Here is a 20,491-nt window from a genome sequence, read left to right on the forward strand (position 1 = left end):
TTAATCTATAATATTTTAATGGAATATTCTTAAAACACATCACAAAATAATAAGAACAGTACAACCTAACTGCCATCTCTCACTACCAAAGCCATTCCAGTGACATGTATGGGTTACATCTATTTGAGATTTCATGACTGAGATCTCACAGCAACTCCCAAACAACTTACATTCCTACCCACATTTTTTTGCTTTGCAAAAACTGATCATAAAACCATGCTGATGAGAGAACACTTACCTATCTCATTGAACATGAAGAAGTTAAGTAGGTGACTTACTGGAGTATTCACTCCTTCTTGACAATGTTCATGGATTGGAAAATTCAGTTATACTTCCTGAGGAGAAAAGGAAAGATGAACATAGCTGAAATCCTTCAGTTTACAATGGTGGAGTCCCTATACTGTACATGGGTGCAATAGTAGTAAAAATGCAGTGAGAGTAAGTAACAATTATTTGACTGGATACAATGCCTAGTCCATGAGACACATTCTTGACATAGCTCATATGCCTAAGAAAAGGGAAATAAGTAGACAGTGACCAAGGGACATACCAAACACCATTTTTTCTCTGTGAAAACAATGTAGCAATTTAAAAAATCCTCATAATATTCTGTTATTCTCTTTAATTAATATATTACTCAGCCATGATCACAGAAGCTACTATCTCTTATTAATGGCAACAAAGCCAGACATATACCTGAAGAATGTATAGAGAATAAGAGAGATTTGGTAACTCAGTCATACATGCAAATTCTCTATAAAAATGTTCCCTTCATCTCTCATGATTCTTTGTGTCGGGTGAAAACTTACAGCAAGTGGGAATAGAAAGAATGTAACCAAGGAACCAATTTTTTTAGATATAACAGACCTAACTCACATGTGATCTCATATAGATCATGAGAGCATCCATATGGTTTCCATAGAGTAAAGTGAATTGGCTCCCATTACTGAGAGAAAGAACTAAACACAATCTACCATCTCTAACCATGAAGCTATTTCCAAAACACAAATGTTCCTAACGGAGAAATTAATTTAATATTGTGGAGTCTAACTGATTACAGAAATCACATTCATGGAAGGTTTTATTCAAAGCAGTAGACATCCAAATCAAATGAACTCAATGGTATTTTGACAAAAAATTTTTGAATCCTAATGCTCTGTCTTTCAAAATAAAAACCAATAAAATTGAACAAAAGAGAAAGTGGAAAAAAAACATCAGTTTGTTCCAGCAGATTTCAAGATAAGATCATGATGTATACACACAATAAAATTTCTTTGCTGGACATAGAGAATTCAACCTTGTGCTATCCAGTAAAGTTTCCCTGGTGGTTATCTTTCATAATGCTAGAAAACACTATCAAGTCTCCATTAAGAAAAAATAATGGTTTTCTTATCATTTAATAATCCTTATATGCTACAATAATGACTGGCCTAGTAAAATGCATTAACATTTCAACTGTGTAAAGGGAATTTTGTGCTTAACAAACCAAATTATTAATTAGAATGAGGCCAGTACTAGAGGAGAAAATTCAGGAATGATACTACAAACATGATCAATAAACTTGGCTAGGGATTTTAAAGATCCTACCAGAAAACACCCTAGCATTGCTTTACTAAATATTAATTTTGCCAAATTCCCATTTAAATATTTCTGTTATGCCCTTTGCCATGTGTTGCTGATTATTTCTGTAGATAACAATTCTATTACTAATTTTTTTTTGTTGGCACAATGATACATATCCACACAAAGGACAGTGAATAAACAACAGTCAGTACTCAGACACAGTTGGGGATTCTAAATGTCCCTATACTGGGTAGAAACTAGAGGACAGGATCTAATGCCTTGGAATGTCTCCATAAATGGCCTGGCTGTTGTAAACATGGCCTCCTACAGTTAGAGTTACATGTGTGCCCCTCACAAGATTGAGCAAAAAATCAAGAAAGGAAGAGGAGGGCTTCTCAATATCCCAATTCAATCTGCACACATTCTTACTGACATAGATGGCTAAAGGGGTAGCAAGTGTCCTGTTTCCTTAGAAATGTGGTCACTGCTAAGGATAAACAGAACATATTTCAGAAAAATAAAACAACAGACAACAAATACCGAGGGAGCATCCTGTTAAGTAGTGAGAAATTCAATTTTTTTTTTTTTAAAATCATGAACGGGACAAGAAGGTTCATTCTTCCTGTCTTATTCAGCAAAGTATTAGGAGATTCCTTTGACTAAGATATTATTTATGCATAAAAGTTTCTAAATATGGCAGCAGAAACCTGATAATGATTAAAATTACTTTCAGCATTGTAACAGTGTGAAAAAATTAATGAAAAGACATGTCCAGAAGTAACAAATATTTTGAGGAACACACTATGTAAACAATGTCATTTATAAAATATTATATATAGGTTTGCGGATTTAGCTCAGTGTTAGAGTGCTTGCCTAGCACGTGCAGGGCCCTGGGTTCAGTCCCCAGGTCCGAAAAAAAGAAAAGAAAATTAAAAAAAATATTATATATAATACTGTTATATAATATATATTATATAACAACATTTTATATAAAATGTTACATATGTATTACCTATGCATATATTTGATGATGACCAATAATATCGTTCACAGAAATTAAAAAATAATGTTGTAAAATTATATGGAGACAAAAAAGATACCCTGTAATATAAACCTGAATAGTAAACAAAGTTGAGGAGATATCAACATGCCAGATTTCAATTTGTATTGTGTAATAGCTGAAGTAACAAAAACTATAATGAATGGTGCTACTCTGTTATTTTTGTATTAATTAACACCTCTTTAGGAGCAACATCCTCAGGAAACCCTCAGGATGATGTTGGCTTGGATCAAAATAGGCATGTATTTTATAAATTATTTTTTTAAATCTGAAACCCAAACAACATTTTGAAATACAAAACAAAATACAATAGGTAAAAGTATAGGGCGTGCCTGTGCGTAAATCTGTGTCTCAAAGTCTATTATTAGTCTGCATTCTTTCCTCTGTACACATCTTAGAGCATTCAATTTAGTATATTTATGGCATACCTGAGTGTGTTAAAAATTGGGTCTCTGATTTTTGTGTCTGCTCGTTTTACTTTGTTGGAGTGCCTTGCCCACCCTCAATATGTTCTTTAAATATCTTACTATATTTCATTTTGTTAATGTTTGGTTTGTATCCCTTGGGTGTAATTTTCCTCATAAGAGCCAGAAAGGGAAGGGATCTAGAAGGGACAGGAGGTGGGGAGAAACTGGGAAGAGTTTTAAAAAAGGAAAAATATAACCGTGATATAAATAAAAATTAAAATGGAAATGAAAAATTGGGAGAAAAATCAATTTTCACTAAAACTACAACACCATTTTATAATGAAAAACAAAATACAATCCCAAAAAGCCCAGAAAGAATACAAAGAAACAGAAACAAAAGAAAGGCACACCCTTGTGGATTTATCTGATGGAGGAGAGCCAAGCCACCCCCCCAAAAAAACATAACCGCACAAAAGAACCAAAAACAAATCTGCATTATATTTTGCATATCTTATAAAGTTCATCCAAATCAATGGATCAAAGCAAAGTATAGATTACATATCCAAAGAAAGTTACTTCCATTGCACCAGTTTATTATTGAATCTGGGCAAGATTTAAAAGTAAAAACATATTAACAAATAACATATACCGAAAGACACTAAAGTATTGTCTTAACATTCAAACTAGATCACCTTCTGTGATCACAGAAGAAAATGGTTTATTATTCTGTACTACTCTATGCAGTGTATGTGATGTGAGTATGTGAGTATGTGTGTTTTTGTGCATATATATGTACACACACATATGTGTGTGTGTGTATATATATATATATATATATATATATATATATATATATATATACACATGTGGAAACTTGCTGGAAGGTGCAGCACGTTTCCACATGCCTGCAGTTCACAAAACCAAATACACTCTGCCCACTACTCTTTTTACAGCCATTTTGGAAACCCCTTTCCTTTATTATAACTATCAGAACATCAAAACCCATTCTTACCTGATGACCCAACTTTTCAGAAACTGGGAGGTACAAACTACATCATCTATTGTGTTCTTTCCCTCTGATGATAATCTGTATGTTAACTCTCAAAATGATTTTAATCCCTTCATATCATTCAGTCTATGGAAGATACTGAGATACCACTGTAACTTCCTTTATGGGTGTAATTTTTATGCTAAATCCGTACACAAACTTAAATGTCCTTTTTATTTTCCTGACTGCCATTACTCCCACACACCAATAATCCACAATTTGGTCAGCTCTTTGAAATGCTAATGTTCACCCTGGAGGAGAAGGGACCTGAAGTGACAGGACAGATTGACAGCTCAAGGGGTGGGGCACAGCAGCAAACACAAGACAGGACAAAGGAAGCAAGGACCTGATCTGATAGCTTTCTGATCTGACTTTTCAGAGTCAAATGCTTGAGATCTAGAGAATAATCTTTTATCCCAACAAATCTGAAATATTTAGTGTGAAAAAAAATCTTATCTACTTATGAAAATATTTTGGGGGTGTGAAAGAGCTGACCTTGTTTGCTGCATTGCCTTGATGACCAGTCCTAGGGTGCTTGTGACAGGCATCTATGTCTGCCTCTTCTCTGAGCAGGACCTGCTGCATGACTTAAGTAATCACACTGAACCCGCCCCCAGTCTGTGCTAGTGAACCAGCATAACCCTCTAATCACGCATGCGTGCATGGTTGCTAGGCTGCAGAGATTCAAAATCTTTTCAAAAGCTAATGACACAAGGCAGGCAGATGTGATCTTTAAGCTGTACTATTGCTAGAATGAAAGCGCTGGGTCTTCAAAAACCCCTGTATAAATTGGTCAGGGATAAATTCAAGGTGCTTTCTGGGCAATGATGACTACAGGGTATTGAATTATATTCACATTTAGATCTCTATACACAAGAAAGAAAGAGTGCTTAGGAAAAATGTAACAAAATTACAGAATGTACGAAAGTACTAGATACTTGTAATATCAGGAGAAATCACTAAAGAATAAAAGATGCTACTTTATTAATATTATGCCTTAAATTTTACTTGATCGGGTGGATTTTTAAAGTTTCCTATGTGTTCATGTAAATGAAGCACTTACCATTAACATAACGTTTGCTATATACTAAAAGCATTGGTTTGTCATTCAATGATGATTTTTTTCTTCTATTTTAAAAATTGTTGCTTTGAGATATTTACTTTTTGTTTGATTGCCTTTTAGATAAAGTTTTACTCATTGGATTTAGCTGAAATGGAAATTACCTTCTTGACCGGGCTGTCTTTTAACTCAGAGATTTATTAACTTCTGACTTGTAAGTGCTACATGTACACTCACATGCCACCACAGTTAGCTAGATTTCATTAATGCTAATTATGTGTGTGTGTGTGTGTGTGTGTGTGTGTGTGTGTGTGTATTCTCTCTCTCTATCACTGAAACACTGTCTCTTTTTTTTTAAGTCCCAACTTATGTCTGTGTGGGTGTCTCTCTCTCTCTCTCTCTCTCTCTCTCTCTCTCTCTCTCTCTCTCTCTCTGTGTGTGTGTGTGTGTGTGTGTGTGTGTGTGTATGTGTAGAGGTATGTAGGTAATAAAGGATGTATGTTTCTCAAGATCTGCAGTTACATGTAATTCCTGACATGATTTCTGAGAAATAATTTTGCAGAGCAGTATTAGTTTTTACAAGCAGAAGCATCACTCAACATCACTATGCAACTTTAAAAATTGGTGATTCTGATGTGCAATGAATATACAAATGAGGCATAAACAAAAATGTAGATAGCTCCTGAATGTTAATATTTGTACATTCATTTAGTTTTCAATAAATGTAAATATGATATTGACTTAGTAATATCCTTTTCTGCAAGACCTGGGATAGGGAAATGCATAAGGAATTACTCAGTGTGCTTTGAATTTGGAAAATCTGCCCTGTGTAATATGATTGAGGAAGGAAAATTTTGCATAAATAAAAGGTGACTTTGAATGCATATGCGAATATTCAGCATGGAGGAGAGGGGATGTCATAGGTGGCTTGTGGCGGGGAAACTGGGAAAAAATAAAGAAAAATATCAACACATTACAATAATGCAACCTTGTCAAATCTAATTTTTAAAGATAAAATCCCAGATGCTTTTAAAGAGAGAGAGAGAGAGAGAGAGAGAGAGAGAGAGAGAGAGAGAGAGAGAGAGAGAGACTGATGTTTTTAATACACTATACAGGAAAATTGTTGTGATTCCAGCCCCCAGAATTTTGAGATGAATTCACAGCATATAGACTGGTGAAGTACCCAATTAAAAAAAAATCTTGGTGGCAGCCACACGTTTCTTGCTACCCATCCTAATGTTCTGTTTTCCAAATGAAGCACACGCGCGCACACACACACAGATAGAGAGAGAGAGAGAGAGAGAGAGAGAGAGAGAGAGAGAGAGAGAGAGAGAGAGAGAAAGAGAGTCTTTATATATTTATATGCCTAGAACAGCTCACAGCTCAATGGCTCAGTCACTTCCTAACCTTTATGGGGCTAATTCACCTCCTTCAGATATTCTCAAATTATTACGTCCTCAAATCTATATTTCACCATTGATACTTTGGACCCAGTCAGGCAGCTCTCTTGGGGTGTCTTTTTTCTGGCTCTAACATGGCAGCTATGCTCTCTAGTCCTGTACCTTCTCAGGCATGGAGTCTGTCTTTCTCCTTGCATGGGAAAACTCCCTCTATCTCCTCATTCCTCTCTTTCCCTATGACTCCTGCATCCTATAAATCAGGCTTCTGTCTGCATTTCCCACTCATTGGCTCCCTGCAACTTTATTTAGCAATCAGAACCAACTGGGAGCAGGGTCCTTCTGTTAAGTTCAGACGTGGGATTCTCATGCTAAAAATTTTGGGGACCCAAATTAACATAATATGAGCAGCAATATGCCAAACCCACTACATAAAATAATGTATGAAAAATAAATATATAAATAAGCAAGGTGAAAATTACTTTCAGAGTGTTTGCAATCTTACAAATCACTAGAATGATACGTGTAGGGCTACTATTTGTATTCTGAGATAAATTATCCTTTGTTTAAAGATTAATTTCATATATAATTCACAGCTACTTCTGTTTCATATATCATTTAATAAGTTGCATATTATGTTATTTTTACCTTTGCTAATCTTATACTACAATAGTAAGAAGATCAGAGAGAACATTTTTGTTTTTGACGCTATGAATGCATGTATGTTTGTGTGTGTGTGTGTGTGTGTGTCGAAGAATTCTTCACATATTACATACCATTATGATTCATACAGTATTTTGGATATTTGAAGGCACTTTTAATTGGTAAAACTAAAATATATTTAGATATGATCGAACACATTAGTAATTTTAGAACACAAGAGGATAAAGCAGAAGGATCATAAATTCAATGTTAGTACAGGCTATATAAGAGCAAGAGCAGGCAGCCTAGTAAGGTCTTGAATGAATGTTAATAATGTTTCTCTATTTGACATTAATTGCCTAGAGGCTTATTGAACCACTTCCCCTAGCTCCCATAACTATATCTAGGTTCTACTATGGTGTTCATGGTCCCTCCTCTGCTTCCCATGACTGGAGGTTAACAGGTCCAAACCTGCACAGTTTTTGTGCCAGTAATGACATGTTTTGTGAGACCAATGGTATAATGGAGATGTTATATTTGAAAGATGTTCAAACCTATCAAACTTACTTTTTGGCACATATTATTTACCAAATATTAACTCCTTCATGATATTCTTGGAGGAGTGATATAGTATTCTCCTGTTCATATGAGATTTCAATAGTCCTGATGCTCAGCACTTCGAGTAGGTATAACCAATACTCTTACCTCTGATCGCTGAACAAGAAATTTCTCCAGAAAATCAGTTGCAAATTATTACATGTACACTTAAAATAATAAAGTAAAATAACTAATGAGAGAATGATGGATGAAGAAAATAATAAAGAGAAGAAAAGGAGGGGGAAGAAGTGTGGAGAAAGGAAGACAAAAGAAGGGATAGAGTGAGGGAAGCAGGAAGGAGAAAAAGGAAAAAAGGGAACAGAAGTATATGTAGGTAATAAAAAGGAATAATAGGATTAATAAGATAAATTATATATCAAAGGTACACAAAGAAATCAATTATGTTACATAATCAAAAACTTCTAATACATTTTAATTTGTTTTTTAACATATTTATTTGCATCAGGCTCAATTCTCCCATCCTTGTCACTTCCTCTTACAATCTTTCCTTGAAATCCCTTCTCCTCTGAGTGATTGGGGGACGCTCTGGGTATTCTCCCACCCTGGCATTTCTTAAACAAAGACATTATGAATGTTAAGTGCAAATGGATGGAACTTGAGAATATCACCATGAGTGACGTAACCTAGTCTCAAATGGACATGCAGGTTATATACTACCTTATAAGGAGATACTAGACCTAAAACTGAGGTTATCCATGCTACCCTCCACAGACTCAAAGAAGTTAAAAAGAAAGAAGATCCAAACAAGATTGCTTGAATCTCACTTATAAGGGGTGAAATAGTCTTATGAGGCATGTGGATGGAGGGATATAGTAAGGAGAGGTAATAATGAGTAGAATGGGGAACTTCAGGGGTGGTCATAGATGCTACCTGTTCATGAGAGATTGCTACATGGTCATGAAAATGAATGAAAATATGCAAAGGAAAGTGTAGGGGAAGTGGGGGTGGGGTATCTCCATAATGAGACAGAGACTTGGGATAAAATAGTATCTGAAGAATCAATAGAGGTTACCTTAGCTATTACTCTCAGCACTGGGGATATGGAACCTTTAGAGGCCACCTCCTGTAGCCTGACAGTAACCCCAGAAAAGTTATAGAGACACCAAACAATTCTCAAAATGTTCAAGCCAATATTTATCCTGTGTACAAAAAACGTAGGCACAAGGAATGGGGCAGAGTCAGAGGGACTGACCAACAAATAACCTGACCACCTTGAGTCCCATCTGATGGCGGAAGTACCGATCCCTAACAATATTGATACTCTGTAATATTTGCAGACAGGAGGATGTTTTCTTCAGAGCATCTCTATTGACTCAGAGAGATACAAACACCAACCAAATAGTGAATGTAGCTTGAGAACTCTTATGGAAGAACTGGAGAAATGATTGTGGACCCCAAAGGGGATGAGAAATGATTGTGGACCCCAAAGGGGATGAGAATTCAACAAGAAGACCAACAGAGTTAAGAACCTGGTGGGCTCTCAGACACTGAATTACCAACCAAAAAGCATATGCCAGCTGAACCTAGACCTCCCTTAACTTTTATAGCAAATGTGAAGCTTGGTTTTTATATTTGTACTGAACAAGTATAAAGGGGTCTATCCCAAATGCTGTTGTTTGCATTTGAGATGCGTTCTTGAAGCTTGGGTGCTTTGTTGGCCCCAAATGGAGTGGATGGCCCTAGCCTCTCAGAGATTTACCATGCCAAGATGGAGGATACCCATTGGTCCCCCACCCTCTCAGATGATATAAAGGGTGATGGTGAGAAGGATTGTGGGAGGAGAGAGCAGGAGGAGAGCAGTGAGAGGCATGTAAACTGAACAAGTAAAAAACAAAACCAAACAAATCTCCAAGATATGTCCTTTTGTCCCAGTGCATATTTCCAATCGTGTTGTATTTTTACGAAGAATCAAGAGAATAAAAGTTAAGGGATTGGAGAGAGAGTTTGATAGTTGAATACTGCTACTTTTATAGAGTTCCAAGGTATTCACAATTAACTGTAATGATTCAGAAATCAATTCTGTTATTTCTTATTATATTACTATTAATGGCAAAAAAGTAATGGGATTGCATGAATTCATTACATTATTTTTTTCCTTAATCTTTTTTATTGGATATTTTCTGTATATATATTTCAAATTTTATCCCCTTTTTTATTATCCCTCCAGACCCCTTAACCCATTCCTAACCCCCTGACTACAGGAGGGTGCTTCCTCACCCACCTACTCACTCTCTCCTTCCATGTCATTCTCCTACAGTGTGGCATCAAGCCTTCACAGGAATAAGGTCCTCAATTCCCATTGGTTCCCAACAAGCCCCATCTTCTGGTATATATGAGGCTGTAGACATAGTTTGCTCCATTTAGTTGGAGGTTTAGTCCCTGGGAGTCCCTCACCTACTTCAGTCCCTTTTCTGGCTTTTCTATTCTGGACCCTGTGCTCAATCCAATGTGAAGATCCACCTCTTAGTACTTAAAATTTCTTATAATTTTGTCACCTGAAGTTAAGTTTAAAATACATGTACTGCCAAAATTGAATTTTTTTAGGGTAAGATTCAAAATGAGTATCTTCTTATTAAGAAAATTAATTTTTCAATTTCTTCTTTGTAAGAAGTCCTTTTTTGATGGCAGTGAGTTCATTTGAATCATAAAATACATCAATAGATTACCTCAGCAAACCAGGAGTTCTTCTAGTTTTGTTTTTCTAGTTGTGTTATGTGTATGCAGTTGTTATGGTATTTGTGACCCCTGGGAAATGAATATAGATTCAGTCCAATTATCATAAAATATTTATTGATTAGTTCATAATAGTACGAATAATCCCCGAGTCGATTTGAGATTGTTTTAAAGGAGGGTTTGGGAAAGGACATTTAAAGGAGAAATTCATACAAACACATTGAATACCTATGCAAGGAAGACAAATTTTCTGTTCTGTCAAGTGACTAAGGCAATCCAAAACATCTTTGGCTATCTGCATAAGAAAGTTGCCAAAGCAAAAAAATATCCAGTTAGTCACATCATACAACTAGGTGATTATGTGTGTACATTTTGGCGTGAGGCTCACTGAATCAAGGTTATTGGGAACTTTTCTTACAGGGAGTGACATGAGATAAAATTGGCTGGTGGAACCCCAGAGAGTTGCTTAACATAAAATGTGCCTTGCCATAACACTGTCACAATACAAACATGTTCAATGAAAGTTTATAATATCTCTTTTTCTAGATGTAAAGTCATGTGTCACCATGGTTAGCTAGATTTTAATAATTTTAGTCATGTGTGCATATTTTTCTCCGTCTCCATCTCTGCATCTATCAGTCTCTGTTCTCTCCTCTCTCTCTCTCTCTCTCTCTCTCTCTCTCTCTCTCTCTCGCTCTCGCTCTCGCTCTCGCTCTCGCTCTTGCTCTCGCTCTCTCTCATGCTCTCTCTCTGTTTCTGTCTCTTTCTCTCTCTCCCACATCTTCTTTGTGTGTGGGGGGGATTTGTGCTGGGCGGGAAATGCATAGAAGTATGTACGTGTCAAAGGCTGTCTATGGCTCCAGATCTGCAGTCCCATGTAGTTTTTAGAATCCTGACATGAGTTCTGGGATATCCTCTTACAGGGTAATACTTGATTTTACAAGTAGAAACATCACACAGGATCTTCTATGCACCTTTAAGCCTTGGTGATTTAGATGCATGCTTATTTTTCAAATGAAAGTACAAACCAAAAATATAGTAAGATTCTTGAATTTAAATGTTCATACACTGAATTATTTTCCAGGAACTGAAAATATGATATGGACTTAGCAATATCTTTTCCCGTGAATCAGAGTCCACACTGGAAAGAGAAATGCATTAGGAAATAGTAAATATGCTTTGAATTCACACAATGTGCAAAAATCTTCAAAAATAATAAGGTGGCTTTGAATGCATATGGAATTACTCTGCTTTCTATCCTATGGCAGAACCTTCGGAATCTATTCTTGTGTGGCTCAAGTTGCTTCAATGTAGGACTGAGCAGATAACTATTGTAATATATTAATTCAATCCAAAATGAGAGATGGAGGTTACCACCCTGAAACAGGCTGTGCTATGACAGATCAGTCCCTAAGAATCTTCTACCAATGTTAGAGAAGTTTAAAGATGGCTGAAAACATACTTCTGTCAATTTGAATTTTAAGGATTCCTTTCAAATATTGATTTTTATTAGGAACAATATCACTGAAACGTCAGTGTTGTTTTGTTGTATTTGTTAATATTGTCATAGGATGACTGGCAGCGAGTATTCAGTAAGAAAGGTTGATTTATTATTTTAACATCTATATTTGTATCAGTAGCTTTCTCAGGCCAAGATGTTGCATAGAATGGGTTGGCTTAATCATACAGATTTCCATGTATATCTGCCACCTAGGACTTTAAGGTTATGGTATCATATTGTAGTTCTCTCATCTTCCATATTTTATACATTAGCCACAAAAGGTAAGAATTATACAGGGTTACCCAAACAAGAAAACAAATATTTAATTCTTTAGATCTATCCATATACTGTGCAGCAAAGTAAGATTAGGTCACTGGAAATACCTAAAGAAATCCGTGTGTTTTAAAATATATTGTATTATTAATCATACAAGTAATGAATAATTGTGAATATGTACAATTATCAATTCCTTAATTTGAGTTTCATAGTCCTTTCTGGGACATAGAGAGCCAAATTTTTACTGAAGAGGCCAGTGCTAAGTCTCTTGAACCAGGTACTACCCAGGGGGACAGTTTTTCCTACCTGCATTAGCTAATTAAATTAAATGTGCACAAGGATGACAGAGAGTTTGCCTCTCGGGTGACTCTCGATCACATCAAATTTAAAGAGAGAATAACCATCTCAGTAGTATCTAAGAATAAAGGAATGTATGAGATGTGTGCAATAATCTATGCTATGATGTTCTACAGATGAAAACTATGCCTTCATAATCTCTGATTTGAGTATAATTTCTAGCATTGATATTGTTATTTGGGCAACTTACAAAAAGTTCTGTGTACTGATTACAAAATCTGTGTAACAGAGAGGAATTATACAGGCATAGTTAAATGGGCATTTAACATGGGCAGCTAGGAAAGTTGTAGTAGTGTGGTGGAATTAATAGATTTCTTAAATTAACCCAAAAGATACAGGGTTCACTATCTAGGAATATAAAGAATTGTGTAGGTAATGTTTTTGTAATTTTTCTGGACAAAAGTTTCATTTGTACATGCTCGATTTTTCCAAAACCCCTCCTTTCCATAGCATTGAATTCTAGTTTACATACGATGAACATTTTACTCATGTTTCTTGAGCTTTTCTTTACCTCTGCTTATTACAGTCCTCTCCTCTTCCTCCTTCTTCCACATCACTTAATTTCTTCATTTGTTTATTACTTTTTTTATATTTGAAAGTTGTGAGATAATGTCTCATGCCTGGGCTGTCTTTAAACTTTAATAATCCTTTTGCTTCCATCTCTAGGATGACATGATGAAAGATGTGAGACAATTTACCAGGAATGTTTTTAATTTCATTTTAAAATGTATGTTTAATTTTGATTATTATTTACTTTTAAAAATAAATTTTTTGTGCAGAAAGTCCAGTCTATTTGGTATATGCCTTTAGATGTAATACCTGAGAGGCATAGACAGAGAGACAGTATTGTTTTTAACTATAGCCAGGATTATGTTTTGGAATCCTTTAATAACAACAACCAAATATATTAATAATATTAAAATTGTAATAGGAAAGATTTTTTCTCAACTTTCTGTATCTTGGATGGCAAGCAGTAGGTTGCTGAAGTAGTAGTTCATATTTCAAAGAAGAAGAAAAGAGGGCTATTTGAAACATCATGGGATATTTGAATGATAGAATGCTATCTCCAGGGATATTTTTTGCACAGCAATGTTGTATCTCCTAATCTTCCCCAAACAGCCATAGACATGGACTCAGGTATTTGAAAATTTGAAAGTAATATTGTGCATCTCACTCAAACCACTGTGTTCTGAATCTTGTCAACACAGTCTTACCACCAAATCACAATACTATCATATATTATACAATTTTAAAAGACCCTATCATCTTTCATAGAATGGATATTGTTTAAAAGTTGAAAGCATTTTCTGGACCTCAACTCAATACATTCAATGTAACTGCTATAAAATGAAAAGCAATTAAATTCTTACAGCATACAACAGCACAGAACATATATCACCTTTCCTCTGATATGGATTCAGACTGTCCAGAGAAATCCATAGGATGGTCTTGAGATTCATATTTTTCTGCCTCTTTCTCCTGGGTGGTGTTGTTCCTTGTGTGTATAATCCAACCTGCATTTGTGATGAAGTTCAAGCTTAAATCTGTTTAGTTAGGCAAGTACTTTACCAAATATTGAATATCAAACATGTCTGTCCTGGCACTTGCAGAGTCCCACAGCCTTGCCGTTTCAAACAGTTTACGTATGCAGTACCTTAAAGAATCCAGTAACTTTTTACAATCCACATTTTCTGTAAGAGTCCAAAGTCTCATTTGGAAAATATGGTCTTGTAAAATCAAAATAAAAGTTTTAAACTATTTTATTACTTCAAGAGAATAATCAAGCAACAATGTGAACAAAGCAAAAATGAAACTTCAATCATATTAATAACTCAATATCTTAATAATTGTGATCCACTTACTTTTTCTGGCATCTGTTAAAGATCTCCATAACTTCTCTAGCTCTTCCTCTGTAGCACATATACAGTTGGACATTCGGGCTAGAGCTGTCTCCAACCCATTGGTGCTGCTGATCTTGTCTATCATCCTATGCTATTTGCACATGCCCCATACTGGGGAACCTTGCAGCCAATGAGTTGCACTTGAACCATTAGTCTCTTCTGTCATGTTTTCAGAAACAGATCCCTGCAACAAAGTGACAAGACAAAGCTGTTGTCAATGACATCTCCATGCCTGCATAACTAGCTATATGGGTAGGTGATAGACTTATGACCTCATCATTTTGGAGCACAGTTTATGCACCTTCACCTTGAGGCATCACTTCTCAGAGACTTCACATCTGATTGAACGTTTAGACCAAAATGGTCAGCATTTATTATCCAGACACAAAAGCGTTTCCTTCTCTTTAGTAACTCTGGTATTGAAATTACTGAATGGTAATTTCTTCCAGTACATTTTGGAAGCAAGGTTTAGTTCATGAGGGAATAAAAATCCAAGGACACTAGATAAAATACTGAATGAAAAAGAAATTGTAATTTTCTTGACCTTGGATTATATATTTAGTATAATAAGAAATAAAGAGAGAAAGACAGAGAAAAAGAAGGTGGAGATAGTAGAGATAGATAGGTAGATAGATAGATAGATAGATAGATGATAGATAGATAGATAGATAGATAGATAGATAGATGATAGATAGATAGATAGATAGATAGATAGATAGATAGATAGATAGATAGATTAAGCAAGATAAATCTGAAGAATCAGTGTATACCAAAAATGGTAGCCATTAGTGGAAATTGAGAAAATAGACTAACTGAGAAGACATTACTCAAAATGTCTATAAATATCTGGTGATTTGCACTGCAGGTCACCAGTTTTCCCTTCTAGGTCCCAGTTTCCCAACTCCTACAAACCAGTAGTCTGCTCAGAGGAAGAATCCCTTATTTGTACAGATTTTGACAAGTAGAAACTTTTGAGAAAGAACTCGAGTGTCTGAACAAAAGAGAATATTGCAGAGGACAGTCAACCTTATTGTTTCAAAACTAATGGTAAGGATGGATTGAGGAAATATTCTTGTAACAAAGGTACAGCAAAAGTAAGTTTTGCTCAAGAAAACTGGAAGGAAAATGTGATTGAAACTAAAAGTCCCAAAGCAAGAGGTATTACAAACATGGTTTCAGGGCAAGTGCAGGGTACACAACTGCTTAAGCTGGGGCCTTGTCTGAGAAGTGTTCTTGTCAATTTAGGCAGATTTAATGTTCAAGATATCTAGTCACTAATGCAGTCTTGGCAAACTCAGTATGAAGGAAGGAGAGATAGGAGGTGGTAAGATTGGTATAGAGAACAGAAATTAAATGAACAATGTGCATCTGATAATTAAATAGAAATATACTTTTGATAAAGTTCTTTCCTTGGGGAGAAAGGAATGGGAACATGCTACAGTGGTACTAGACAGAACAATTTAAATCAGCTCCTAAGCCTATTCCTCAAATTTCAAAGCCTAGCTTTATAACTGTTCCCTAGCCCTCTCTTAACAAGAATTAGGAAACACCAGTCATTTTTATAGAGAATAGTAAAAGTTTCTCATGAGTGAAATTGAATACCTCTTACACACGAGGTTACAGGAAATTGCATCTTTTTTAGTATATAAACAAGGATTTTTTGTCAGGAAATATCACTTGGATCTTCTTCATTGCATTTTCTAGCATCTTAAGTGAACATCATTGGATTTTTTCAAAGACCAACCAGGCTTAATTTCCTGAATCAAAATTAGAAAGACTGCTATACCAAGAGGTCATGGATAGTCATTAATTCTTTTTTACATAATCTTAGTTTTAAAATCCTAGATAGATATATTTGTGATATTACCTAATGTCTTAATTTATGGTATAACAAGATGTCCGACTAGCCGTCAGGTTTGCAGGCCAGAATTTTTCAAGTAGACCTGATTTCTTTTTAATTGTGCCAATTGCAAAGATAGATATTTAAATAGAATATTTTATTGGTTGGGACGTTGTATTAGTGGTTGAATATAGGTCTAAGGAGCAAATGTCTGCAGGGATTGAAGAAGAAAGAAGAGTGAATCTTCAGCACTAGTGTGAGTGGCTTCACACATCATAACAAGCAGACATATAGGAGATGTTAATTGAATAATTTCTCTGGAAGATTAGAGCATAGTTAAATTTTGTGAGATTTGTCTAAATAGTTCAAACATCAAAATAAGTTTTAAACTTTTACACCTTAATTAATTAATTAATTAATTAATTAATGGCCTCCTGTCAGCCTCTGTATGCTGTCTGGTGTTCTGGTGTTTGAGAGATCTCGGGGGTCCAGGTTAATTGAGACTACTAGACCCTCTACAGGGTGGTCCTCCTCCTCCTCAGCTTTTTCCAGCTTTTCCCAAATTAAACGACAGGAATCATTAGTTTCTGTCCATTGGTTGGGTATAAGTACCTGCATGTGACTTTCTCAGCTGCTTGATGGGCCTTTCAGAGGGCAGTCATGCTAGGCTCCTGTTTGTAAGCACACCCCAGCATCAGTACTAGTGTCAGGCCTTTGGGCTTCCCCTTGAACCGGATCCCACTTTGGGCCTGTTTCTGGATCTTTTTTTTTCCCTCAGGTTCCTCTCCATTTCCATCCCTGCAGTTCTTTTAGAATAAAATAATTATGGGTCAGAGTTTTGACAGTGAGATAGGAACCCCATCCATCACTTGATGCCTTGTCTTTTTGCTGGAGGTGGTCTCTACCAGTTCCTCTGCGCATTGTAGGGCATTTTGTTTAAGGTCCTTACTTTTGAGTCTTGAGAGTTTCTTACATTTGAGGTCTTTGGTATATTCTGTATGATATCCCCAAACTTCGACCCCTTGAAATTGCCTGTTTCCTTTCTTTCTGTTGGACTTAGGGTTTCAGTCCTTTCTCCCACACAATACCAGATCATCTTCTCCTTTTCCTCGCCTGCCCCATGTCCCCTTTCCCTCCCCGATCAATCAAACCTCCACCTTGTTATTGTTGTCTTCCCACTCCCAGATGGGAGTGATGTGTCCTCACTTGGGCCCTTTGGTTTGCTGAACTTTCTGAATTCTGTTAACTGGATCTTGATTATTACATATTTTTTCTTTAACTAATATCAACCTATAAGTGAGAACATACCATGCATGTACTTTTGGTCTGAGTTACCTCACTCAGGGTGATATTTTTTTAGTTCCATCCTTTTGCCTGCAAAAATCAGGATGTCCTCGTTCTTAATAGCTGAGTGGTATTCCACTGTGTAAAGGAACCACGTTTACTGGACTCATTCTTCTTTCATGGGACACCTGTTCTGTTTTCCAGCTTCTAACTATCAAAACATGGCTCCTGTGAAAAATGTGGAACATGTGCCCCTGTAGCATGGTGGGCCCTCTTTTGGGTATATTCCAAAGAGTGGTATTGTTGCTTCTTCAGGTAGACCTATTACCAATTTTTTGAGGAACGTCTGATTGATTACCAGTGTGGTTGTACCAGGTTCCAATACCAGCAGTTGGGAGTGTTCCTCCTTCTCCACATACTTGACAACATGCACTTTCTCCTGAGGCTTTTATCTTAGTCATTTTCATTGATGTAAAGTGGAAACTCATTGTCATTTTCATTGCATTTCTCACATCACTAAGGACTTTGTACATTTCTTTAGGTGCTTCTCAATCATTCAAGATCCCTCTGTGGTGAATTCTCTTTTTATTTCTATAACCCACTCTTTGTTTGGATATTTTTCCTTGTTTCTTTTTTTGGTTACTTTCTTGAGTTTTTTAATATATGTTTGATATGAGCCCTCTATCATATGTGGAGGTAGTGAAGATTTTGTCCTATCTATAGGTTATTTCCCTAATTTCTTTCTCAGTCAATTTATCATTTGTATACAGTAAGGCTACTGATTTATTTGAGTTAATTATATATTTGTCAACTTTGCTGAACTTGTTTATCTGTTGGAGTAATTCTCTGGAAGAATGTTTGGGATTGATTACATATACTATCATATCATATGCATATAATGATACCTTTATTTCTTCTTTGCAATTTTATATCCGCTTGATCTCTTTATGTTGCCTTATTTTTCTAGCTAGCACTTTGAGTACTATATTTATTATATATCGGGAAAGTGAACATCCTTCTCTTGTCTCCCATTATAGTGTGATTACTTCAGGTGTCTCTCCATTTATTTGGTGTTGGCTGTTTGTTTGTAGTAAATTGTTTTTATTTTGTTTAGGTATGGCCTTGGATTCCTGATTTATCCTATACTTTAAACATGAGAGACTGTTATATTTTGCCAAATGCTATTTCTGCATCTAAGGAGATAATCCTGTAATTTTCTTCTTTGAGTTTGTTTATATGGATTTATATGAGTTTCTTAAGTAAATTACTTAAACAGATTTTTATACATTGAACATTTCGAATGTCCTCTCCCTTCCTTGGTTCTCCTAAAAGGCCCCTGCCTCTCAACCTCCCTAGTCCTGCTTCCATGAACATGATATTCCCATGCCCTCAACTCTAGACTCACTGCCCTAGCACTGAGCCTTCACAGGACCAAGGACCTCCCCTCCCATTGATGCCAGATAAGGCCATCCTCTGCTATATAGGCAGCTGGAGCCATGGGTCCCCGCATGTATATTCTTTGGTTGGTGGTTTAGTCCTTGAGAGCTCTGCTGTGTTTGGTCAATGATATTATGGTATTTCCGATGGGATTTCAAAGCCCTTTAGCTTCTTCAGGTCCTCCCCAACACTTCATTTGGGTCCCAGTGCTCAGTATGATGTTTGGCTGCAATTATCGGTATCTGTATTGGTAAGGCTCTGACAGAGACTCTCAGCAGATAGTTATATCATGCTCCTCTCAGGAAGCACTTCTATGCCTCAGCAATAGTATCTGCATTTGGTATATGCCTACAGGGTAGATCTCTAGGTGGGGCAATCAGTGGATGACCTTTCCTTCAGTCTCTGCTCCACTTTTTATCTCTGCCTTTCCTTTAGACAGGTGTAATTTTAGGTTAATATTGGTGAGATCGGTTAGTGGCCCTATGTCTCAATTGCAGACTGTGCCTAATCTCCAGATATGGTCTCTACTGATTCTCTCTACTGTTTTTTAGGTATTTCAGCTAATGTCATCCCCACCGGGTCCTTGCTTTCCTGGTATATGGGACTTTCTGTTGGCTACAACAGTTCACCATGCTACATTCCTAGAAACTTCCGCTCAATTTCCTGACCATCTGTAGATCTATCCAGTCTCCTCCCATACCTGGATTCTGCCTCCCCCTTTTCCCTCCCACTCCTCTTTTCTTGCCAATTCCCTCTCACACTCTACCTTTTATTATTGGTTTATTTCCCCTTCTTAGAGGAAGCGAAACATCTACAAATTGGTCTTCCATCTTCTTGACTTTCTTATGGTCTTTCAGTTGTATTGTGGGTGTTCTGAAATTTTTTTGCTAATATCCATTTACTGGTGAGCACACACCATTTATCTTTATTTCTGACTGGGTTAGCTTACTCAGGATGATATTTACTAGTTCCTTTTATTTGCCTAATTATTTCATGAGGTTATTGTTTTTAAAAGCTGAATAGTATTCCTTTGTATAAATGTACCACATTTTCTGCATACATTCCTCTCTTGGAGGGCATCTGGGTTTCAGCTTCTGGCTATTATAAATAAGGCTGTTGTGAACATAGTGGAGCATGTGTCCTTGTTATAATGTTGGAGCATCATTTTAATATGTGTCATGAATTGGTATAGCTGACTCCTCAGGTAATACTATGTCCAATTTTCTGAGTGATTTCTCTGAGTGACACACATCCTCACCAGCTTCTTTTGCCACCTGAGTTTCTGGTCTAAGGCATTCTGACTTGTGTGAGGTGGAATCTCAGTGTCATTTTGATTCCTTTTCCCTGAAGACTGAGAAATCTCTTGGGACAAAGGGAGGTTTTAATGATAATACAAAATATTAATATAAAGCTTGGCTTCCTTAATA

The 20,491-nt window shown here is 36.2% G+C and overlaps 1 long non-coding RNA gene across 5 annotated transcripts in view; it reads right to left on the reverse strand.

Moving 5' to 3' along the window:
* Positions 1 to 20,491, reverse strand: part of LOC134483413 (uncharacterized) — a 723,689-nt gene that overhangs the window by 410,025 nt on the left and 293,173 nt on the right. For 4 of the 5 annotated variants that reach the window (XR_010060293.1, XR_010060297.1, XR_010060294.1 and 1 more), the window contains exons 26-28: positions 14,465 to 14,687; positions 13,114 to 14,116; positions 239 to 335 (exon numbers count right to left, since the gene is read on the reverse strand). This is a non-coding gene — a long non-coding RNA (uncharacterized LOC134483413). The remainder of the gene's footprint in view (positions 1 to 238; positions 336 to 13,113; positions 14,117 to 14,464; positions 14,688 to 20,491) is intronic. The other variant, XR_010060298.1, reaches the window with a different exon arrangement.

This window comes from Rattus norvegicus, chromosome 1 (assembly GCF_036323735.1).
Source record: "Rattus norvegicus strain BN/NHsdMcwi chromosome 1, GRCr8, whole genome shotgun sequence".
Classification (NCBI taxonomy): domain Eukaryota; kingdom Metazoa; phylum Chordata; class Mammalia; order Rodentia; family Muridae; genus Rattus; species Rattus norvegicus.